This window comes from Sylvia atricapilla, chromosome 1 (assembly GCF_009819655.1).
Source record: "Sylvia atricapilla isolate bSylAtr1 chromosome 1, bSylAtr1.pri, whole genome shotgun sequence".
NCBI classification, from domain to species: domain Eukaryota; kingdom Metazoa; phylum Chordata; class Aves; order Passeriformes; family Sylviidae; genus Sylvia; species Sylvia atricapilla.
In genome coordinates this window covers 38660160-38685988 of record NC_089140.1, presented here as the reverse complement: position 1 = coordinate 38685988, position 25829 = coordinate 38660160, and the positions used below count along the sequence as shown (strand labels likewise).

The following is a 25829-nucleotide window of genomic DNA, read 5'->3' as shown; positions in this document are numbered from 1 at the left end:
TGATAGATTCTATTAAACAGAAGTGCTCCAGGTAGCACAAACATTTTCAGAAAGTAATACTGGAGTACGTTGACTAGCTTAAGCGAAACAAAGAAAAAGGACATGGGATAGTATTACTCAGAAAAAAGCTGAAATGCAAGAGATAAATTACATTAATTTTCATCACACAAATCATCACAGTCTGAAGATGAACCCAAGTAAGACACAAAAAGAGAGGTAGCTTGCAGAAAAACTGTGGAAAAGGCTTAAGAATAGACAGTGGGAAACTGTCTATTTTTTTGAAATATCTACATAAGTAGATAGCTGAACTGCTATAGGTGTTTCTGGAGACTTTTATACGGGATGGAAGGATGCCACACTGCTGTCCTAGGGAATTTTGAGCTCATTTTTCTATGTGGGTGGCAGAAAAAAACGAGAACCCTAGATCCTGAGACTTTACTGTTTTATTTTCTTAGCACATGAAGATACTCTGGAGAAACCCAAGAAATTCTTGAGTTTCATGAGAAATTATGGGCTGCTCTTCCAGAAAAAGGACTAAGCAGGAAAGCAGCTGATACAGGATCATGTATCTGCCATGACAGGGGGATGTCAGAAGCAAGGCCAAGAAAGTTAAGGAGGAAGACCTGAAAGTCCCCTATGGGGCATTGGAAACCAAAGATACCTACAGAAAATACAGGTTTTATATACCCCTGAATGAAAGACAAAAATTGCGAGATGACTTCCTGGAAAGTATTACCAACTAGAAGGGGCAACTGTGATAACGAGGGCTGAGGTTCAGCCACTCTTGTACAGCAGCATGTACACAACTGTGAGGTATGTTGTGTTACAGGATGTCCTGCAGACCAGGAACAGCCTAATAGCTATCCCGTACCAAGCTGGGCTTTCTAGGCCATGACAGACAAGCATTTTATCTAAAGAAAGGAGGAAGCTAATTTCTTCATCTACCCAAAGGAAATGTAGCATTTTTAATGGGCTGTTTGACACCGTAATAAAAAAACCCAAAAAACCCGAACCCAAAAAACCCCACCCAAACCAAACCGTGAATAAAAAGGAAGGAGAGCTTTTGTAGAAGGACAAATGTATCAATGTGGTTCAGTTACAAGAATATATACAGCTAAAGAAAAGGCATTACCTAAATAAAATCAGAGAAAAAACAGTGAAATTCCTGACCTTTCCAGCTCAACAAAGCAATTCAGCCCCATTTGCAGTCAGTCATAAATAATGGCAGTCATTTTAACAAAAGATTACATCAGGATACATCCAGACATAAACTTTACACTTCACTGAGACCTTGGCTTCCTGAATATGGACCAGTTTGTTTTAACAGTTTTTATTAAGTTCTTCATATTTCTATTACAATTATTCCATTTGCATTTCAAAAAAATGTGCTATGGAGGGGAAAACAATAATATCATTCCTAATCGGTTCTGTCCCTACAAGTTTAGCAAAACATAAGGGAGAGCACATGGAACCTATGAAACCCGAGGAACCTATGGAACTTAGGCTGAAAGACAGATATGCATGCTCTTCCAAACATTTCCTGGTTTTTGTATTAATGGATCGATAAACCAGTAATGGGAGGAAGAAAAGGATCCACACAAAGCTTTCAACATATTAGCGAAAATGTTGCACTTGTCTGACATAAAGTGGCTATAATTCAAATGAGATATTGGAGCTGCATTATATAAATGCTACTATGAGTTCTGTCCTCTTCCTTGGTGTAGTAAGGTTTTAGCCATAGTTACTATACGTGAAGGGGTTTGGTCTAGTTGTTTTTGGAAAACAACAGAACACAGAGGCCACATGGTTACTTCAGAGAGGTGTTTTCCTTTAGGTTTTTAGACAGGCACAAGAAAAGCCCTCAACTCTCTTCTGTATGACTAGGTCCTGGTGTTTTCCTTGATCAAAAACATGGTAAAGTAAAACTGCAGGAACTGTACCTATCCTCCTGGTGAAGGTAAGGAGATTTTTGTTTACAGGTTTGATTTCTGAATGACAGGTAACTGCGTCAGGCACGAGTCGAGGGAATCTAATACTTGATGTTGATATAAACTACTGAGATCCTGTTTGTAAACTAGCCAGCTGAAGATCAAATGATAAAGAAAACTGAGTAACTAAAATACATAGGATGACTTTTAGAGGGTTCTGAGTCTCAACATTGTAATTAAAGAGTATTAGAGTGGAAAATGTTGCAAGTAACTTTTATAACTGTGGCAAAAGTATGTCGTATAACACAGCCTTCCTAATTTTATTGGGATAATGACAGGTTAATAAAAAAGTAAAAGGAGACTATAAATAAGTAAGTAAGCAAATAAATAAATAATCAACCAACTAAATAACTAAGTATGGTAAAGTAGGGACCACCGTGTTATGAAAAGGCAGAACAGGTATACATCTGGAACTGGAAACTCAGATTCTTCTTACTCTGTGTGTGCACATTTTGTTCTCCTTTAGTCTGGCCAGGTTATATGGATTTAAGTTCATCTACAGTGATTTTTTAAAAAAAATTTAATTACTGATCTTCAAAGTAAGTGTGAATGAGTTATTTACTGTTTTGAGATATTATAGGAGATGTACTTAGGATCTGAGATCTGTCCAGTCCTCTGGGATTTAAATGGATGATCTCATTAGGTTCAGAATCACTGCAGTAAGTCCAGAAATATACAGATGCTAAACATAATGCAAAATCTTAATTATTGTTTGCAGTTAATTAAAGTGCTATTTTTGTTTGGTTTGCCTCCCTCTGGCATCCTTAAGTCCTAATTAATTCTTAACTGTGGGTGGTGGGATTAGGATTGGCAGCAAAACACACCTCAAACAGCCCACCAGCACCATAGGGCTGTACGTGCAGAAGTTCTGCCGAAGCAAAGATCACATTCTTGAGAAGTTAGATAAAGGTCGCTATTGTTCTTGCCGCCAAGATTATTTTTATCACATTGTCAACATAGTTGTTAATGTACAAACATGCAGGTGAGATACAGAACACATGAAACTCATAAAAAAGGTGGGGATGTTGTACACACGTGCAGTTAGAGCACAGGAGATGAGATGTACATAAAAATGCTGAAGGGGAGCAAGGGTTCACTTGACAGATTAAGGAGCTGGCTGGCACTGTTCCTTGTGGCGAACTGCTTGGTGACATTTATGGCACCAGCAAATAAAATTTGTGAGCAAATATCATTAATTGATGTAGTTCAAGGAGTGGCTGTTTGGCACGTTTCTATGGAGGTAGTAATTCAGCTGCAGAACCAGAGCAACAGTGAGGGGTTTGGGTTCTTTTTTTCTATAATGTTGCAGTTTTTTCAGAGTACAGTGAGGGTTTTTGGCTTAGAAGTGCTGCTGTAATTGGTTTCTGGGACTTTCTTGATTTGACCTAATTGGATATTTTGAAAGGTTGCCAAAGTGCAGGGTAGGATTTTGCCAGTTTTCCATCAATGATTAATAAAGCTTATTTGGAGGATCAATTAGAGTTTCAAAAAAAAGATTTTGCACCAGAATTGTTATAAACCAAATGAATTCTGTTTTATTAATTCGACATTTTCAACGTTGAATGATGAAAACCAATGCTAGAGTGAACAGTAGATGCACACTTTTTTGGAGAGAATTTCCTCCCTTCAGGTTATTATTATGTTATTTCAGGAATTCTATAATCAGAGTGGGGAAGCACTTTAATTCTAGTTTGTAGTGATACTTCTGGCAAAATTCAAATCGTTGTTTTTAAAAAATTATTGGACTATTAAAAAGTGGTTTAAACAGGTAAGTTTTCCTGAAATGTTTATTTCCTTTTCACATTGCTTGAAGTATAAATAGCAGCTTTCTAAAAGTCTTTAGAAAGAATAAGTAACTGCTCTTGGTGTATCTGAAGACCTAGTGAATTTAAAGAAAATAAGTGATATGTTTCAAGGAAGGAGAAGCAGGTAGTGTATGCCATCATCAGTTTCTAATCATCCCAGCTCCTCCCCAAGTTCTCGTTTTCATAAAGATAATTTAAAAACAACATGCAAGTGGTTCAGCCTGTCTCTGTGCATTTATAATTTGTTTATTTCCCTGGTACACAAGTATAGATTTGGTGGATTGTTTTTTCTACAATCAGAAGACTGACTAGGGTGGATAAGTTAACAAGCAGGAGGTTCTTGCATGTTGGAATTAGCAACTTATCTGTCTCATCCATTGCTTGTTTGTTCATGTTTTGCTCATTCAGATGTATCCTAAAGAAATGAGATACCCAGCTATTATGGTAGCGCCAGTTTCTAATTTGTTCCAGGAGTTTATAGCCGTGGGTCTGAGCACATCAGGAAGGACCTGTAGGTGTTTCCATACTAATTCTTATTGCATTTGGGTCATAAGTTTTTAATCTTAATGTTATTGGGTTGCAGCTAGCTGGATATCTAAAAAAAAGTGTAGCTATGCTATGCATAGCTATGCCATGAGTTGCTATACTTACTCTTTATAAGTCATGCAAGAGCTTTTACTGAGGAATTTCCCTCTGCAAAGCTTTTTGCACGTCAGGTAACACTGCCACTCTGCTGCAGTGCTTGAAGGTCACTTGAAAAGCCAGAGTTTTGACTAAAGTAGGACTCTTCCTTCCTTCTTCTTCCTTCCTACAGAGAGTATTTTTTTCAAGCTGGCCTCCAAAGTACCTTCTGCAATTCCTGACAGATCAGTTTTTGTAGGAGAAAGAACTGCTTCTTTTGCAGACACTATTAGGAACTAAATTAGACACTAAATATCACAACATGAAGCCCATAATCACACTCAGAGGATGCTTTCCTCTTGTATGTCAGGCAAATTGAGTTTAATTTGGCATTTACTGAAATATGACTGTTGAAAATCTGCCAGCACTACATATTACACTGAGCAGGTATATAAACTACACTGTGTGCTACACTTGGGGCAAAAATGGCAAACCATTCTTAACTAATAGGATTATAGCGCTGTTACAGCATTTCTGCTTGCACCAGGGTAATATTTCTGTTCCAGTTCTCTCAAGAGATTTTAGGAACCAAAATACTTCCATGAAAACTCTGTGTGTATCTCCAAAATCTTCCAGAAATTCAGCTATGAATGGATTCAGGATTAAGATGGTAAAGTGATCTCATTTGTTGCATGTGTTAGGCCTGCTAAAATAAAGCTTAGCAAAATACTGCTAAAGCAAGAGTGGAGGGTGAATGGGAAGATTATAGAGCATTATTTTACATGTTTTTACTTACTGAAATGAGTAGATGACCTCACCTTCTTCAGAGTAGAGATGGCAGGCTTCTGCCTTCTGTTCTGAACTTAGTAAAAAGGTGGAAGAATCTCAATTCCTAGATTTTGTTATTTTTACTCTAAGGTGGAGGTCGTTTCCCGGCATGTCTATGTTTCTTGCTCTCTTTTCCATAGAAATGATCAGTTATGAAGAACAAGTTGATTTAGAATAGGATGAGCTGCACGATCCCTCAATTAATGCACCCACCCACCTGGTAGTTGAGCTCCATATGGTCTTGGATTAGGAATGAGAGAACTTGCAAAGCTCTTGCTTCTGTCAGGCCTCCAAAATCAAGACTATCCCCAGTGTGTTTTAGCTTTGCCTCAGAGTAACCCAGTTAAAATTATTCCAACTGAAGGAGCCTTTCCAAGCCCTAATCTTTTAACTGAAACCACTGTGGTTTGGGACAAGGGATCTGGTTTCAATAGGACCTCTACACATCTTCCCACTCCCCCTTCTCTCCCAGTTGTGTTCACTCTCCATTTGATTATTCTCAGAAGAGATGTTCCTTGTCCACTGCTAAAAGGGAACTGTATGGCAAGCCTTTGGTGCTGCCATGATCACTTCAAACTAGAGGCTTTTCTGCAGGCCAGTTAAATGCTATTTCTTCTTGCCTGATGGGCTGTCCATACTAGTATGCTCCTTGTCTATCTCATTTGGTATGAAGGAAAAGCTACAGATGTGAGCTACTGAAGCCTATAATTTGTCATCTACTTTTTGCATTAATATTAATTTGTTAATGTGAAGTGCTTCTGATATGTATTTTTGGAAAATCCAAACTAGGTCCACTATCAGGAAATCTGGAGCCATGACTCATTTTCAAAAGTCATCACAGATGGCACTAGGATAAGAATGGTCTTGATGATCTGTTTAGAGATTAAGAAGAATGAACTACTGGTTTTGTTTACTCCAGTTGCCCTTGTCTGATGAGTAGAAGATGCTTGCAGAAAGACTGGAAGAAATAGAACAAGTGTAGGATTTCATAACTTCTGGCAGTCAGAAGATATGGGAATTTCCTAAACCAGAAATTTCACTGGATTGCACCATCATGTTTATTGGCCATTGATGGACTTGTCAGCCATAAATTGTCTGATCTGTTTTGAACTTCCTTGAACCTCCACATCATCCTTTGATAACAGTCCAAACAAGCCTTTTTTAGTAAAATAGCTTTTGGAATAAAAAGGAGAGCATACACAAATTCCTGTTTAGTCTGGAAGCTGGCTTCTGTCTCAGAGCTGAGACCTATTTTCCCCAACACTTTCTTGTTGCAAGTTAGAAACACAGATCTTAAAAAGAATTTTTGGATATGAATTTAATCTTAGAGTTTTCTTTCAGTTAAGTTCAGTTAAGGTTTGGTTGTTGTTTTTGGGTTTTTTTGGTTTTGTTTTTTTTTTTTTTGTTGTTGTTTTTTTGTTGTTTTTTTGGGGTTTTTTTTGTTTTGGTTTGGTTTTTTTTTGGGTTTTTTTTGCCTGTGTTCATTTGGTTTTGTGGACTGAGCACTAATTTCCTGTGTCATGTGCAACCCTGCATAACTTGAAAAAAAACTCCCTGCTGTGTTTTTTCATGACAGATCAAAAATTGATATGAACTGTGCATTGGAGGTTAGAGTGTGCCTCCAGATTTGTTTCTCTTTTGCTTTCCTTCTTGTTATTTATTTTTCTTTCCTATTTGCCTCAATTTTCATTGATTTCTCTTCTGTTCTCACACATCCGCTCTGGTTCCCCGTGAATTCTGGTGGTAGGATAGAATTGGATCTATGTACAAAAGCAAAGTATTATTATATTAGGTTATTTTTATATTCCCCAGAAATCTTGGAACAGACATATATTACACTGTATTGGAACATGAAAAATGAAGAGGAAAAGAAACAGTATATAGTACTACTGGTTTATTTTCCTTTTTTTTTCAGGAAATGGATATTTGCCCCAGATAAAGCCTAGAGGATGTTGGCCAAATACCTTCAGTTACCACCAAAATGTTTTGAAGTGTTTCATGGCATTTAGAGAAGATTTGCCTCAGCTAGCAATAATAATGAATGGAAATTAATCTAAAGTCATTGTAGTCACGTACTGTCCATCAGTTTTGTCGTGTGTATAAGCACTGCTTATCCATCATTTAAAGAGGGACTCACACAGGATGCTTTCCTGCTGTGCTGACTCACTCCTAGTAGTCTAAAAATGAAAAGGGGCATGTATGCTTCTTGATTTTCACATTCCTTTTAACACTTTGGAAACAAAATGGTTTGGATTCTCCATGTCTGCCAAAAGGTGAAGTTTTCATTTAATCAGCAGACTAGAGTAATTTTTAAACTACTGCTTTACCATGATTGTTTCCATCTTTAAACACTGTGTCTTCATGCACTGTAGTACTGAGGAAGTAAGAAGCCTGGGACATTGCAAATAAAACCCGTATGTCTTGTAAGAGCCTCCTTCAGAAAGTGATTAGAGGGTCCCCTGTCCACCAGATAATATGTACTAGGTGGTAAAGAATTTAGCTTAGCTCATGTTTCATTGTGCTCTCTGCTAGATTATGTAAAGTTAAATTAAAAATGGAACAGGTGAGGTGTTTCTTCTGAGAAAAACACAGTAATTTGTATCAGAACTGATGTGCCAAACTGTTGGAATCCTAGAAACCTTTACACCAAACAACCACACTAAAATCAAAGATCTGTAGAGCAAAACAAACCAACCAGTAACAAGGAAATCTGGTAGCTGATGTAAGATGCACAATGTCCATTACCATTAGAGAGCCCAGAGAAACTAAAGCTCTCCCTTGCCTGCACAGCCCTGAGGTGTGAAAGCCAGACAAAAATTACCTAGGAGGAAAAGTAAATTGAGAGCAATAAAGGAAAAAAAGCTGAAATCCGCCAAGGTACCAAGTTAAGTAATTGTGTTAAAATGCAAAAGAAAATATGGTTTCACTGACAAGAGCCTTATACCCTGAAAGGTGTACAGATTGTCTTCCAGCTCGTCTCACAGCTGGATTACATCCTAGGCACTCCCTGTCCAGCTATCAGGCATTTGATGAGGCCAGTGTTAGGTTGCTTTTTGATTGAAGGGAAGTTTCTGACTCCTGCATTTGGGAACAAAGCCACAGGTATAACTGATGTAGTAGGAAATTGTGCCTGTACATGACCTGAACTTTGGTTCTCATATGCTGTCATTACTGTCCTGGTACAAAGTATGTGCTGCCTCCCTCTGCTCCTCCCTTCCTCTTTAGTGCCTGCTCCAGGTCAGGCAGCACAGATACTGCAGGGTTTCAGAGGTTCTGTGTCCTGCAGTTGTACTGAACCCTCCTTTCGTGGCTGCTAAGAACAGCATTTGTGTGAATACATGGTAGTCACAAGCACATCCCTGAAACTCGAAGAGAACAACAGGATCTTTCTTTTTGCCAAACAGGAGTGGTGTTTCAGGCACTGGGGGTGGGGGGTGGGGGGGTGCACTGATAATAAAAGTCGCAGAGAGCTTAGGATCTTGGATTTCCCAAATCTGGGGACTTATAGTTCCTATGCAAGTATCATCCTCTGCCTAAGCAGATGGAAGGGAAACTGTGGTCATGTGAGAAGCCAGGAGCATCTGTCCTCATGCAAAGTAGGTGGCTAGAGAAACACTTTGAGATACTTTGACACATCTATTCCAAAAGATACAGGGATTTTGCATCAGAATATAGGAGGAAGCCGTACCTTTCTAATATCCACAGATATTTGCTGTTGCCATCAGTGAATGGCGTTCTATGTTGGTTTCATTCGATGGGGATGATGACACATTGTAAGGCTCCCATTCTCACCATCACATGGCTTTGTGTCCCTGCATTTTAGTCATTTCAGAGCAGTGCATCACCACCCCGCTGGCTCATGCTGTGCTCTGTGTTTAGCAGCACATATTTATGACATGGGGAGTGAAGAATGAGGTCTAACTTAAGTCCTTAACTAACCCGTAAGTGAGGGATTAACTGCCTACTGCAATCTTTTACTAAGTATTCATCACTTAGCATTATTTTCATTTTTTCAAAAAGTCCTTCGCTGCCTTAGTATGTCAACATTGAAACTGGGTTTGAAATCACAGCGTTTGAGTGACTGCTGATACATTAGATGGCCATTGCTGTCCTTAACCGAACAAGGGACCTGATGTTTTACTCCCTGAGTGAAGGAAAAAGTAAACGTGGATGGGCCACAGCTATCAAGGTTTTGCTCTTGCTTTACAAACCTGTCTTCCTGGCTGTGGTAGAGTTAAAAAAATAATTACAAGTTTTTCAAAGGATCACCCACATACACATGGTATGAGAGCTCTTTTCTTTGTTGGTTTCATTTTATTTGTACATGACTCACTCTTGGCAAAATGAGTGAGCCTCATGAGCCTGTAAAAATTCTGTTTGGATTAAACGATTTGCATTAAATGATTTATAACTGCAAGAAGGCTTTAATATTCCTGTAATTCCTTAAGGAAAAACAAACTGATCTTATTCTTTCAAGTAGCTATTGCTTTCACGCCTTCTACTTCAGACGCCATCTTACTCGCTCAAGCTGATAGCTGTTAATGAGACTCTGGGTACTCCTTCCTTGCTTTCCCCACCTCACGAATTAGAGATGGGTGGTGGGGATGTACTGTCATCTTTTTCTGAGAACATTCTTCTGAATATGACTGAAGGCCAGGAAACCTACAGCCTCCCAGACCTGCTTGCCTTGCTGAGAGCAAGGAGCAGCATTTATGCTGGCTGAGGTGGGGTGATCATGTTTCTGAGACCAAATTTACCTCGGTTTTGTAGCCTAGAGGCCCATCAGTCTTCATTTTCCTGTCAGAGCCGGTGTGCTGATTACAGCCACCTCATTGCTGCTGACTTCTGCATCGATCAGCTGTCAGCAGGGCTGCCCAGCTGCCCTCACACCCTGACTGACCCCTTGGTTCCCCAAGCTCAGAGATGTGGGGCAAGGGCAGAGCATCCTTGCAGAGAGGAGACTGCCAGCCGCCAGCAGCCACCGAGGCTGCCAGCACCCTTGGGACAGAGGCCTCGCAGCAGGGTGTGCCTGTCAAAGCCCATGGGAAAAGCATGCGAGTCAACAGCGGGACAACCCAGCCGGATGCAGGACGTGCCATCAACAAGCCCTTTAACTTTGTGTTTGCGCAGTGCCGCGGCTGCCCCGGCTGCTCGCTCCAGAGGCTGAGGCGCGGCACAGTTGTTAGCGGGGGCCTCTGCCTTCGGCCTCAGACCACGGGCAATCTTCCTCCTTTCCCGTGCCCGTGTCCCTCTGGCGGGACGACCCGCGGGCACGGGATTTTACTACCCGAAGCAGGAAAGCGCCGCGGTCCCCGCAGCCGCTCGCCGCGCCCGCACCTCTCGGCCCGAGCCCCCGGGGCGAAGCGGTCACTGGCGGCGCCCCGGGGCCCGCCCTGCCGGGCACCGCCCGCGGGGCCGCGCCGCAGCCGGGGGGATCCCGGCTCCGCCGGCGCTACAAGTGGCCGCCGGGGGCGGTTTTGGCTCCGACTCCGCCGCGGGTTCCCCCCGCCCCGCGCCCGCCTCCCGGCGACCCTCTCCGCGGCGCGGAGGGGCCGCGGGGCGCGTTGCGTAACGCGGCGCCGGGCTCCGCTCGGCCGCGCGTCGCTCGAGGAGGCGCGGCGAGGCGAGGCGGGTCGGGTCGCCGCGGCCGGAGGTGAGCGGCGGTGGCGGGGCGGGCGGGGCCGGGCCGGGCCGGGCCGGGGGGGCGCAGCGCGGCGTGTGCGCGGCCCCGCGGGAGGCGGCGGCGCAGGCGGGGGGAATCCAGGTCACGTCCGCAGCCAGACGGCGGCTGGCGGGAGGGACGCGGCGAGAGGCACCGCACCGCGCCCGGGCGGGCGGGCGGCGAGCGGCGCGGGGCAAGGCGCGCCACTGCGCTCCGCCGGTAAGTCCCGCGGGTCACCCGGGCTGCCGCTCGGCGGGCGGCGCGCCCGGCCGCGGGCGCGGGCGAGCGGGGGCTGCCGGCTCCGCAGGTTGGCGTCCCGGAGCTCCCCCGGAGAACTGCGGGGCGAGCGCGGGGGAGCCGAGCCGCGCTCCCCGGCCGCTCACTATATTTAGCCGTCACCGGTGGAGAGAGCGGCGCGCAAACGCTGTCGGGGACGGAGCTCCGCCGGCCCGTCGGGGCGCCGCCCGCCCGCGGCAGCATCCGGGGGCGGCGGGGGGCGAGCGGCGGCGCGGCCCGGCGGGGAGGGCAGGGAGCGAGCCGGGGCACCGCCGGTATTCATCACCGCGGGGGGCGGCGGGGCCGGGCGGGGGGAGCGGCGGCGTGCGCGGCTGCCGGCGCTTCCTGATTTATTTATGTTTGCAGCATAGGTGGTATTTCCCCGTTAAGAGTTTATCCATTGAAGTTTTCTATTTGACTTTCTAAAGCGGCGGCGGCGACGACAACAACAACAGAAATCCGCGAAGTTAAAAAGCCAAATGTGTTAATTGTTAACAAAATATAGACGTGTAAGGCTTGGAAGCTGTAGTGGGTGGATTGATCAGGCAGCGTACGAGTAACAAGGAAAAGGCAAAATTGTCAGCCCCATGAAGCCAGGTGCCGGTAGGAAGGAAGGATCGCACCTGTTCTGGGTGAGTGGTAGGAGCCCCGTTGTCCCCCAAAACCTTGTTTCTCCTCCTGTGATCCGGATGGAGGAAGGTGAAACACAGGTTAAAAATGCTGTAGTAAATGCCAGGTCTGACCAGGAAGGCAAACGGGATTTTTTTTTTTCCCTACAGTATAAGCCGTGTTCCCTTTAGACTTTTAACACAAAATTCGTGCATTCGAGCTGAGCCATCTGCTAGTTATAGTAACATATTTAGCATTTATTTACAAAACTTAGTCTGTCGTAAATATATGTTTGCATAATTGATAGACTGGATATTTTTATAAAAAATGGTTTGTTTTCGTTTTACAGTTCAGTACTACTTGTGTGTTGATACAATTTTCTGGATTTTCTGGTTCCTGTTTTCCCCTCTGAATAAACACTTGAGAAAAAAACCCAAAACAACAGAGCAAAGGGTTTGCTCTTTTATAAGAAATTTACATAATAACAATTTAGTTTTCAGGAGACTAATCAATGCAGTTGCATTATCTCACAGAGAGGCTTGATTTTTTTTCTCTTACTTTGAACTCAAAATAACACAGTTATGTGACTGTATAGTCATTTTTAAAAAGAAGCTCTAGTAAATCACTGGAAAGTATTGCCCTTCACTTTCTCATAGAACAGCTGTTTAAGGTGCAGCAACAACAAAAGTTTTGTGAAACTGTGTATGCCTACTTCCTTCCTGACAGGGCTTTTTTTTCCCTTTTCTACTAGCTGGCATGAAATCGCCCTTCATATTAGTCCCAGGACCCTTAAATTAGTCTCAGCCTTCTTCCAGTTTGTTTGAATTGGTGACCTTTGGATGAGCTGGTGTGTTCCATTGTTACTTGCTAATGATGGAATAATCTAGTCCTGACGTACCAGTTGTGAAACCAAGGGCGCTTTTGCTGGATGGAAATTCAAATGTCTTATGGCTCCAAGTTGGAAAAGGCAGGATTTAGCTGTGGTTTTCAGCTGCTTTTAACTCCGTGGACTCTGATTTCCAGAACTGAAAGGGCTCAAACCGAAGTCGGATAGATTTGATGGAAAATCTGCCATTGATTTTTACTGGTTTTGGATAAAGTCTTGTATGAGCTGGTGTTGAGCACATCGTGGCTGCTCCAGATTGTTCAGTCCTTTTGAAATTGTTTGCATATCCAAGTCATTAGGTAAAGCCAGGTTTTTTTGTGTGCTGTCTCTCTGTGAAAATGTTCTTTTGCTTAGTAGAAAGTGGTGGTGCTTTTATTTGCTGTCTTATATGCTACAGCATTAATTTTATTATCTGATAATTTCCTATTATGTGAGGATGATGTGGGTGTTTCAGAAAAAGTGAAAGTGCTTTTGCTGAAGGCTTCTTATGCTGAAGACAGGTTTCTTCAGGTATTTTTCAAAGAGCTTGCAGTAGTGGGACATCTGAAGTCGCATGACATGCTTTCTCTGATGTCTATGTTGTACTTCCCTTGTCCAGTATATGGTTGTTTGCTGCCTTTTGTTTTTTGGGGTTTTTTTCTTACAAATGTGAAAGGGAGAAAGTTGTTAGTGATAACAGATACTGGTGTTTTGTGAAGAAGCTTGCAGAATGGCACATACCTGTGGTAGGCATATATCCTCTCCTGGCTTCCCTGTTGATGATGAGCAAGATTTTTCCTCTTGGTTATATGTAAAAACCCAGCCAAGAGAAAGTAGGGAGGAGAACTGCTAAACTTAAATCATGGAAGTTTGTCAGAGTTTATTGTCTAGTGTAGCCTGTCTTGAAATTTGATTCCATTTGGAAGGGAGCCAAGGGATGAAACCTAAAAAAAAACCCACCTGATTTGAGGCAGGACGTCCTCCAGCAAGAATCTCATTTGCCACCGGAAGGGTGAGACCAGGAATTTTGGCTTCTTGGAAAAGGAAATTCTGGAGCTCATTATCTCTCCACCATCATATTCTGATTTACTGATTTGGGGTTAGCTCCTTGCTAAAAGTTGAAGAACGCGAAAGAGGCATGCATGTGAAGGAAGCTCAGGTAAATAGGCTGAGATGAGGGAAGACGGGAGAAGCACAATTACTGTGAGCCCTCATGCCTTGGATTTCCAAGTGCTAATTTTCCCAGCCAAACGAATTTGTTCTTAAATGAGAGATGGCTGTCATGGCAGAAAGCAGAGCTGTAATGCAAGGTGCAGGGTAGCAGTGCAGAGCTGCATCTTGTCTCCATCGTGTCCTTTTTCCTGTGGGATTTCCAAAACACATGAGAATCTGGCCTTGAGAGGAGAGGTGGAGATAGTGCTCGGGCACTCTCCACCTACCGGCAGGGGCTGAGGCAGCACATCCATGCCATGGATGTGCAGATATTATGGCCAGGATCTAAATGTGTGAATTCTCTGTCAGAAAGGGTCAGAGGATCGGTCAGGAAGGATTTTCCGAGTATTTCCACAGTTTGTCTTTGTTCCCTTCTTTCCAAATATCAGAAGTGGCTATGTATGTAGTCCTATATTCTCTCCTGCATGGCCCCGCTTAAGTAAATAAATAAAAGGTGTTTGGTAGCTTCTCAGGTGTATGACAGCAGAATTCTGCCAAGTCACCAAAGTGCTTTCCTTCTATCTGCTCAACTGAAGGAATGCCTCTGGGAGGGTGAGGAAGTCTTAGTCCAGGGAGCTCCTTGGCTTAATCTATCCCATCAAATAAGTAAGCAGAATAATTCACATGGCCACTAGCGTGGCAGTACTGCTGCTGGCATTTTTTAAACTTTTCATTAATGGTTCAGTGGAGAAATAATCTCCCTTCTTATTGATGAGCTAGGGTTTTATGTGTTGTACAGGGATAACTAGACAAACAATGCATGTGTTACGAGAACCTTCGTCATTAAAATCAAGGGCAGACTATCAATTTTTGTGTAAAGATTAAAGAATTGTATTCCTTTAATTCTGTGTTATTCCATCAGTTGTATGTGGTCCAAGAGGACATTTTGAATAAAGTAATTGAGTCTTGCATAAGTTGTTTCTCTTGTTTAATTCACAACACGTGAATGAGATTGTTTTCATTATTCATCACAACTACTTAATTTAAATGTGGTCGTGGTAGGGGGACAATGCAAGTAAAAAGACTGATTGAAAAAGTTGTTTCTGTTGTTAACCTTTTCAGTGTATGGTTACCCTGCCAAAGTGCATGTAGGCCTGCAACTAGAGAGGAGTAAATTGAAAGCAAATAAAATGGTTTTTTTGAAATACAGAAGTTAACTTGAGTACTCCATTTTGAATGCTTTTGGTCATAAAGATTCTCATTTTACTCTAACCCTTTTTAGCTTACTAGAAATACCCTGTGAAGCTAATGAACTAATGAAAGAATAAAGGATTAAGCCACACTTTAAAAAATACTTTATATCCTCAAGTGTCTTAAATATGGAGAAACTGTAATAATTTTTAGTGATGAACTAAAAGGGCAAATACTCTTATGTTATAATTAGATTATACGCATGAAAGCAGTGTGATCATTCTAGACTACAGAACTGTTCTGTGTCCTCTGATGAACCTAGCCCAATAAATTAGGGTTCTGTTTTTCCATTGGAAGAAATAAAAGGACTGGTTGTCAAGCTGCCTAACAGTAAGGTAGAAAGCAGCAAAAGATCAATGTCTCATCAAGTGAATTTAGAGTCAAACCAAATGTAAGTCTGTCTTCTGCTGGGTGAAGTGAAGAATTCTGCTGGCATGTGTAGAACCAAATCACTTGTATGTTTACATACACAATGATTACTGTTTTATCTTGGGCAGAAGTTCATTCTGCTCACCTGCTTTTTTTTTTTTTTTTTTTTTGCCTATTTTGATGCTGATTTTTGAGTGTCTTGAATACTTGATGGGAGTTGGTTGGCATGAACTGCATGCCACAGGTACAGCACCAATGTTGCATGACAGTAAGATGTGCTTTGTAACAGCTGTGGTGTAGGAAAATAAAGGAGCTCTATGAAAAAAATTAGAAGTATCTGTCAACTACATAAGAAGTTGGATCCTTGAACAATTGCTCACTAACTGATATCTTAGTGACATGCATATGGATGAACCATTTTCAAAACATCCACAAGAAAAATATACTTCTGTGGGCAAGAGGAGCTGTTTTCATCACCATTGCAAGCTGGCTTCCTTGAGTAATGTGTCATGTTTGCCGTCATTATTTACATCTGTACAAGGTTTTTGAACTATGGGCCTTTTTCCTTTCTTATGTTTTCATTTGTAGACATTCACATCTTTCTTCCACTGGCTTGGTCTTGCACCTTGGCCCCCTTTAGTATCCTGTTATCTCCACGCTTCCCACTCATGACTTTGCGTTGTTTCTCTTGATTCTACTGTGCCAGCTCCTTGCCATGTGCTCCAGCCCAGCTGTATTTCAGCAGGTATGGAGTGCTGCTGCTGCTGCTTGGTTTCTGACCAGTGGAAAGAAGAAACACTGAAAAATTGAAGATATTTCTTCTTTTGAATTGTTATTTTTCCTCTGACCATTAGCGCAAAATTATTCCTGGTCCCTTTGCCTACCTTCTTGCAATTTTTGACAGGTAGGATTGCCTTCATGTGACTTCATACTGTTTTCTAGCTTTACGTTAAAATAGTTTTAGTTCCATGATTTATTAACTTGTTCCTGACTCAGTTTTAATTTTAATATTTCATACATCTTTTTTAAAAAAGTGCATGTTTGTGTGCAAGGTGCTTCAAAGTATAATTATGAGCTGTAGCATTTATGTATAAGGCTTAAAATAACTGTGTTCTTCCCTTCAGGAAATTCAAGTGTTTAGCTTGAGCCTTCTTTTATAAGTTAAGTGTCTTACTTTCCATACTGCATTTTTTCTCATTAAAAAAAGATAAGGTGAAATGCATTATCCAGTTAGATAAACAGGGAAAGAGTCTGTACAGAGTTGTATCCATGTAATTCCAGAATATACATGGCCATGCACGTATGCACTACAAGAATATTCCCCCACAGAGTATTTGTGACAAATTTAATTTTAAAAGCAAAATAATTACTTCAATTAAATATTAAAGTGTAATTTTATTTCTAAAAATACTGAGAAAATTGTGTCTGGAACACAGAGTCTGGAACACTGCTGAACTGCATGTATTTTGTTTTGTGCCCAATTCACTGATGTGACTTACTGAAGTGATTTAGTTTATTGAAATTCTTTATGTGACCAGAATAAAACAACTTGGGCCAGGGGACTTGGATCAACTATATAACTGCAGAATTTGCTGATTATTAAGGTTAAAGAAAGAAGAAGAAATACCAGAATTAGGGTTTGATATGCACCGTTAATTCAGGTGTCTTTGTATATATGCAGGTAAACTAAGGTTTAGAGCCCATGGATGGCATTGCTTCACTTTTCAGGGTGTTTAACCCTATGTAATAATTGTCATCCTTGAAAACTACACCTCCTCTTTATTTGAAACCAGAAAACTTGGGATCAGATCACAGGGAATGCAGTTGGTTATGTAGAGTATTGTGAGCATGTGGTCATTGCCTGCATGTTATAAATGCAGAACAGTAATTTTTCACTGATTGTGAGATTTGAGTTGAAAATCAGCTCTGCATCATGCAGCTTTCTAACCTGATTACCCAAGTTTGTATTTAATCGTTGCAAACTCTTCAGCTCTCTTTATTTCTCTTGCTTGTCCTGTTTCCCCTGTCCCCAGTCCCATGCCTCAAACACCTCACACTTCTCTCCTATGCCAGAAATGGGCGATGGATACTGGAGACATTTCATTTTTCTGAAGAGTCTTATGCATGGAGATAGCATCCTTGACCTTCTTTCCCCTTAGAGCATCCTGTCAGTTGCTCCAGTTCGGAATCTAGCTGATGTTGAAGGCAGCTGCCATGCACCTGGTTCTTTCTTATGTGATCTTCTTGCCACCAGAAGGGATAAGCCAATGGCAGGAGTCCCACTTGCCCTTGTGTTGGCTAGAATGTGTGCTTTTGCATCCTTGACTTTTTGCATTACTAAGTATGGAGTTGTTTGGGAGTTCATTTTGTCCCCAGTCCCACTGCCATTTGGCAGTGGGACCCTTACCCTGGCACCCTTACCCTACCCCTGGCAGTTCTGCTGGCTGTGTCTATGAGCACTGACATGTGCTGGTAGACTTGGACAAAAATTGTGGTAGCCTCTGCAGCCTCCAAAATGCATGAAGCCTTCTTTCTTGCTGGGTAGGTTGTTGCACAAGATACCATCTTGATGGCAGCTGTCTTCATTTGCATTGAACTCTGGGAGAACCCAGAGACTGCTCTGGTAGTCAGGCCGCCTAGGAAGCCTGTTTGCTTTCATCCTCTGCCCAGGGAAGATGAATCTCACCCGCTGCCACTCTCACGGTAGGATGCAGGGAATCTGCTTGCAGCCATTCTGGCCATGACTTTTCAGTGGGTGGGTGGTGGGAGTGTGTTTTGCAAGGCAGAAGGATCTTCTACTCTTATCTCTTCAAGAGACCTCATATCAAAGCACTCTCTTAGTTTTGGGAAGTGCTTTCTGTGCTTGGAGGTTAGACGCAAGTGGGAATAGCATGACCTGGGGAGGGGAAAGTGCTGGATTCTGTAATTCCCAAGGGAGGAAGGGCTATGGTCATACTGTCTCTATAGAGCAATTCTCTGAGCTAGCCGTCCTCATCTCTCCATCCTGCTTGCAGTGACATGGATAAGTCTCCTTGCTTTGGCTCTGCAGAGGCTTTTTTTCAGTGCCGCTTTCCTTGCTTGGAACCATGTGTATATAGAGTGTGCTCCCTTCTGTTTTCAGATGTCTTCACATCTTCTGAAATACCTGATAGCTTGTAAATTCAAGAATTTGGATGAAACGTGGGGTTTTTTTCCAAATACTACAAGAAATGTTAGTGAAGCACAATTATACTTAGGCAAGCCCCTGTCCCCCACTTTCCCTTTTTGACTAGATTTTTATTTTCACAGGGACAGCAGGATTCATCCTTGTCATGAAGTCCTTTCTTGCCAAGTTACGGGTTCTCTTCCAAGGAATAGAATTCAAGTAGTTGAAAGAAAAAGAATTTAAAATTTTGTATATAGAAAAAAGCATAACCCCAAACATTTCCTTTCCTACTTCTGCAGAAATAGTAAGACTCTATGTACAGGTTGCCCAGAGACATTGTGATACCTCCATCTCTGGAGATACTAAAAAAACGGGTGGACACGGTCCAGGGCAATGTGGTCCAGGTGATCCTGCTTGATTGAGCAGGGTGGTGGACTGAACAGTCTGCAGAGGTCCTCTCCAGCCTCAGGCATTCCTTGACTGAACTTTTCTGAAAAGCGTTTGAAAGGGAATTGCAGTTCACTTTGATAGAGCTGAGTGAAACACAAAATAATTTAGGGTAGGTTAATTCAGTGGGAAGTGTAGAGCACGCTTTCAAATTAAGCTGGTCTGGCAGGCTTGCTCATAATAAATTCAGAAGAGTAAAAAATACTATGAATTTATACCAAATTAACGGAACAAATAATATTGTTTCTGTCTACACAAACAACTGAAGCATCTCTGTAACTTTAAAAGGTATTCTAAACGCATTTTCCATGCACAGATCAGAGTTAGAAGCCTACTTAAAACTTCGAGAAATCACGCTCTCAGCTTTGCACATGAGAGGCCAGTTCTCAGGATCATTGCCTTTGATCCCATAGAAAGAATCATAGGCTTAAAAAGGAGCCAGGACTTGCCTGCTGTTTAGTAGTAATTTTCTGATTATACTTTGCTCATAGGAATGTAAATGTAAAGAGCCAAATTTACATTAGTAGGCTACTCTGTGAACCTTTGCCCTCCTCTCCCTAGATTTTTGTTGTCCAGTTTGGCTCCCAGTGTATTTTCAGAAGTCTTTCTAGGGTTACTTGTCTCTCTAGCAAGAAGCCCAAATTCTGAAAGTAAGAAAGTGGTGGAATTGCAGCCTCAAAACCTGAACTCAAGCAATCTTCCCTCTGCCATTAGTGCTGCACCTGCTCATGAGACAGCCCTGTGGGGACCAGCGTGGACACTGGCTGGTAGCCAGGCGTGTACCAGACATCTCTGTACCTTGGCTCATCGATAGAGCTCTTCCACAAATGGCAGCCAGAAATTCATGCCTATAATATAAGTTCACATCAGTTTGGCCTGTGTTTTACAACAGTGCAGGCTGCCTTTTTCCTGAAAAAAACCCTAGTTTCTCAATATTTTTAACATACTTTATTTCCTCAGCTTAGGACTAGCAGGAAGGTTTATCAGCAATTTATGGTGGAGATAGAAGGAAAAGGGGAATCGGATTGCTGACAGGATATTCCTTGCTGTCTGTGCAGATGTAGTGTGCAATAAGACAAAAAGCTTGGACTCTTCTTTGTGAAGTTGAAGCCAAATTAACTTGACCTCAGCCTCTTCAAAACGTGTCTGTATAAATATAGCTGTAGTCTGTTTTGATGATCACAAGTCTGCAGCTGAATTAATTATGTGATGTTGCAAGAAAGATATGTAAAGGGAGACCTTTACCACTGAAGCCCAGATCTACAAGATCAAATCTACAGTGTGATTTTCTTTCCTAATGTTTTCTTGCTAAGTGTTTCCTTATACATCATGCCTAATCTTGTCAACATTTCTTTAGGTCTTGCTCCTTTAAATAGCTCTGGATGAGTGGAACATCCCGTACTTTTTCAAAGATCTCCTGGAGTCAGTGAAAGCCATTTGTGTGGACATGGGCAGCTGAAAGAAGCAAAGGCATTGTGAACCCTGCACAGTCGTAAGACGGTCTGTGTTTGGGATGTGAGAGTAGCATGGAATTACTCTGTTTGCTTTGGAAGGTAATCTAACAATTTGCTTGAATCTAACAATGAGTTTGAAACAATTTGCAAATTAGGATTGCGGAAACCTCAATGTCGGGTTTTTTTCTTCTTTAAGACAAGAAATATTTAAACCCAGAAAGAGCATTAGGCAGGGAGAATTTGAGAGACTCAACCTGGCAGATGTTGCAAGGCATGTGATAGAATAGGACTGAGCTTTACCTATTGCTGTGTGAAGTTAAGATCTGCAATCTCTGTTAGGAGCTCCAGATTTCTCAACACTTGGGTGATGGTGTAACAGGAAGAAGGGTGTGGGCAAAACTACAGAGCTACATATGAGTAATTCAAGACCTCACCTGTTTTCCCATATGGAGAGCAGGACACAGTGGAGAAAGCAGATGGACAGATGAGAAGTTAGCGTTTAATCGCTTAACTTTTGCTGGGCTTATCTGTGCTGAGGATAATCTTCAGGGATTTGTGTTTGTTGCATGCTTTTTGCATTTTTTGGTGGATGTGTTTTGAGTCAGAAAAAATGATGTCTGGTGTCACACTTTTATATTCTGTCTCAGCATAACAAATCTGAGCTACTAAGTTATAGCCAGTAGATGCCAGTCTTTGTGGTACTATAGTGTACTCTTGGATTTTCTGTGTTTTCTGCAATGATGTTCCTGGTGGTGAACAAGCTGCCTTTTTAATAGTATCAAAGGCGTGGAATTATTGCCTCTTTTCCGTGTGAAAAAGTCTCAATGACTATTACAGGCAGATTATGACCTTAAGCAGTGCCCAGAAGTGATATATCAGAAAGAAAAATCTATGATCCCAACAATGATTTTTGAAGTTCGGTCAATATTATGTGTGTTTAATAAATGCATATTTTCCTGCAATGTTTAAAATCGGAGTCAGGACTCCAAAATGAAACTTAATGAGATTGCATTCAGTGGCTATTATGGCTGGAGAATCAAGAAAGGCAGGAATAAAGGTAGGTGATACAAGCTTGCTGTTTTCCAAAGCTCAACAGTTTTGTGAGGAAAATTATCTGCTTACAGGGTGTTTTTAAGATGGAAGTAATTTTATCTACGGTGCTAAATTTGGAATCAGTTTACCCAGCCATCTGCATCTGTGTATATGGCAAGTCTAATATCTTGATTTGGGGATTAAATTTATACTGTGCTCTTATGTGTTTTTCTTCAGACCTTTACCTTAGGTTTTGGTTTTGTTTCAGTTTTTTGTGGTGTTGTTTTTTGGTTTTTTATTTTGTGTGTATGTGTGTGTGAGTTTCTCTTACAATGTAGAATCTCATTGTTGAATATTGTTGCATTTCTTGTTTATTCATATATCTTATGAAAAGCTTGGTGAAAGTTTGTGAAAACTCAAGGCTCCTTATATTCCTGTATGTCAGTTAGTCAGTGGTATTGATACTGAATGCAATTCATGCTCTTCCCTTTGTAATCCAAGCTAATGTCCTCTAATCAACATTATGTAATTCAACAAATAGAGCAAAACCTACTGAATTAAGATACTGTACTGTTCGATTATCTCTGGATGTGCAGCATAGCACGTATTTTTGTATCTTCTCAATGTTTTGTAGATCAGTAGCTGAATTTCTGGGAGAAAATGCATTGTATTTTTGGGTTAAATGAATTTCACTTTCTTTCAGCACTTATGTTCAAGTTATGTTTCTGCTGAATTACACATTGTTAATTAAGGATAATTTTATCTCTTTGGTTAACAGAAGAAATTGGGGCATTATTAGGGTGTTGGCTTTGCTGTTTCCATAGCAGGTTGGCTGCTTTGATCTGGCTGTGTTGACAGTAAAATTGAGTCTTCTGCTTGGACGTGTAGAAGTATGTGTTTGGTTAGACCGTTATCAAATTGGAGGAAGTAACCAGAATCAGTAAAGTGAAGACAGGCACAGGAATGATAAAAAAGAGAGAAAATTAAGCAATACAGGGTCACGCAGAACACTGTCACTTTGCTCGTGTAATTTGTGGCTATAAACAGAGGTCATGGCATCATGCTACAGCTATCCCAGCTCTTCTCAGTTCTGTACCATTTTCCTGTAGCTCATACAAGCCCAGTCCCAGAACACCACATTCCCTTTTGTGTACTGCTCCTTCTTTATTTTTTTTTCCTAACCAGAAGAGATTAAACAGTAAAGAATTCAGGCAGGATTTGGAAAAATAATAGAGGGTGTGAAATGAGAATTAAACTAGAAAAGGCTGCAAAGTGTCTGTATACACCTGTTAGTGACCTTGTCTGTGTTGACTGGAAGTTTTGGTAAAAGGTTACTGCAAAAAAGTGAGGGTTTTTAAAATCTTAACAAGGAGATTTACTTACTAGACTTTGGTCCGTGTGTGATGGTATTACCACCCTGGAAGTGGTGGATAGGAATTAAGTTGTGTAAAGCACCAGCAGCTGTGTATTATAGAACAATAAAACTTTGGTAGAATGAGGGGGAGGCAGCTACTGAAGTCCCCTCTTGTATGATCATTTTTGGTGACATTAGTGACATGTCCTGGTTTTGAACACTTAAATGTCTTTGACCTAGTTTAACTCTAGTGTAGCAACATTGAGAATATGGGGCATTTACATTGTGGAAAGGAGAAAGGAAAATACATTGAAGTATTTCCTTATTTAAGTGTAATATTTTTCCTTAGTTAAACATATGCAATGATATAAATCAAGACACGGCAAAAATAGGATTCAGTGGTATTTGCCTGAAGTAAGCATATGCAATCTTGTAAGTGCTGTGTGACATTTTAGATTTCATTTAATTTTCCCTTTAAGCTTCAGACTGGAAGTTAAAGTGCCCTAAAGGAGTCTTTATTCTAGTTGAAGTGCTCTGACTGAACTGATCTTTTGTTTCTTTTCCTTTTCTCTTTCGTGGTATTTTAGAGGTTGTGGATTGTCAGGGAAGAAGTGCCATCTCTCTTGTTAGGAGCATTGGCAGCTAAAGCTACTTGGTGCCTTTTCAGTGATCTTAACAATTGCCAGTCAGCCAGAAAAGGAGAAGGACCTTGCAGAATTGCAGGTTATAGGTTATAGGCGACCCTAATTCCAAAGTGTGTCTGTAATTTAGAAAACTCGCTGGGCAGGTTGTGGGATCCATGCTGTGGTTGGCCATCTCACTGGCTGTCTGGTTCTTCTCAAAAAACACCCAACCAAACAAACAAAAAACCCAAACCAACCAAACAAAAAAGCAACAATGAAACAAAACCTGTTTAAAATGTTACAACAGCTTTTGTGAAACTTGGGATTTAAAATCATATAATCTCAAAAAACCCAAACGGTGACTAAGGGTATGAAGATTGTAGGTTGGTCAAAGCGCAAGAGATTGCATTTCAAGATCACCAATGAAGTGCAGAAGTACACAGGGAAGAAAGGGAAAAAAGTACTCCTGTCTCCATGTCAGAATTACCAGCTTTTGTTCCTCTAGTTGCTTGGTACCCCAGCTGGGCAGCACTCCCCAAAACGGGGTGGTCACACCTGGATTTGAACAGAGGTGTCACAGTAGAACTTCAGTGTTTTTCAGTGCAGAGAAACCTAATGGGACTCTTTCATCCCCATGAAATTTTCAAATATATCCTGACATCCTTAATTTCAGAATGCAGCATATCAAGTAAAGAGCATTAGTACTAAAATTTTGACAACACCGTTTCAACTGGATCTTTTTGTAGTACAGTGATGCTCACAAAGAAAGCAAGTTAGGTGCTTGGTTTTTCCTTATATTTTCACATAATTCCTTATTGTTCTTAATTTTTAAGTTTTAAATTTTAAGAATCCAGCTTGTTCTAGTGTAGTCCTAACAAGGAAACATTTCAGAAGATTAAATGAAAAGTCACATTTCCAGTAGAGTATGTTTATGATCTTTAACTCCTGTTGTTACTCCAGAGCCATCACTCTCAGCTGCTGCAAAGTTGTAAGGATCACTAGATTCCATTTAATTAGTCTTCAAAAACTGTTGATGAGCTTCACAGGTGTCTGGGTGGCTCTACAGAGTGCCTGGGAGCAAACTCTTTCAGGCAAAATCCTTACAGGTGAATAGTGAATGTAAGCCTGTTTTTCATAATCTTCATTCTGTCATCATACTCCCCTGAGGAAGTTTTGGAGCCTAGTGGTAGTTTTAGAAATGTATAAGGTAGTATTAGAAATAAGATGCATGTGGAAGTAGCAATAATGAAGGAGAGACTATTTCACCACTGTTGGTGGTTGTCTGGAAATTAATTTCCTGACATTAAATTCCCAGAGTGCTGGGATGTCACCTGAAAGCATATAATAAAAATGAGCAGTTTGCATCCCTATAATAATTATGGTGTTAAATTTGTGCTGCTTTCTTGCCTGAATTCCAATATGTTTGGTCTGAATTGTTTGTAAGGATAGAGTAGTAATCCATCAAGAATGACAAAATTACATTGGTTTGTTTGTGTTGTCCAAATAAAAACCCCTTTTCTGTTTGTACCTGCATATATTTAATACTGCATTTACCTATTTGTGTATTACCCATTTGTAAATGGTGCTTTACAGCATATGAAAAGAGATAGTGTCTTTTCAAGATCTTCCAAAATATTTTTATGTAATTATGGCTATTTTCTATAGCTTTTCTGGTTTTTAACACTTAATTAGGACAAATGCACCTGAGTGATTCAATTTTCAGTGCTGTTTGGTTACCCATGTTAGAAATTATTCTTTAACTCCGTGTGTTTGCTTTTTGGAGGATATCATGACTCATTATTTACTCGTGGGTAATCATCTTTAGTAAACAGTGAATCTTGTGAGAGCTAATACAGAGCTCTGTGTGTATCAGTTAGAGTGAGACCCTTCGATGCAAAAAGTTCCTGCCAGCTGTCACCTCCTCAGCTAATACCACCTCATAATATAGAACTAGTCACAAAATACAGGAGTAATGTTTGTGCTTCGAGAAACAGGAAAGCTTGCAGATAAGCCATAACTCAGTAACATGTATGACTTCAGGGCTGCAGCAAAATATATCTGGGCATATAATACTACAGATTTCTGTTTTCTCTCTGGTATCTTGCTGCTGTGTTTAGTTAGCATTGTATACATTTTCAATTAGTGGAAGCAACCAAAAATGGTATAAAATAGAAAAACCTAAGCTTTGTCCTTTTTCCTGCTGTGGGAAGGAAATATACTTTGTATCTATTACCAGTTCCTTTCCTTAACATGATATCCTAGGTTTAGATTTTGAATCATTCCCTGGCTGACTAAGTGATGACTCGCTCGTTTTGTCTCCTATTTATAAAAGAAGTGAAAAGATTTAG

The 25829-nt window shown here is 41.1% G+C and overlaps 1 protein-coding gene across 1 annotated transcript in view; it reads left to right on the top strand.

Annotated features, from left to right (window-relative positions):
* The first annotated feature begins 11010 nt into the window (after nucleotides 1-11010).
* The window catches only part of THRB (thyroid hormone receptor beta), a 153245-nt gene continuing 138426 nt past the window's right edge, over nucleotides 11011-25829 (top strand). Inside the window, exon 1 of the mRNA XM_066320017.1 lies at nucleotides 11011-11123. The gene's annotated coding sequence lies outside the window, so the exon portion shown is untranslated. The remainder of the gene's footprint in view (nucleotides 11124-25829) is intronic.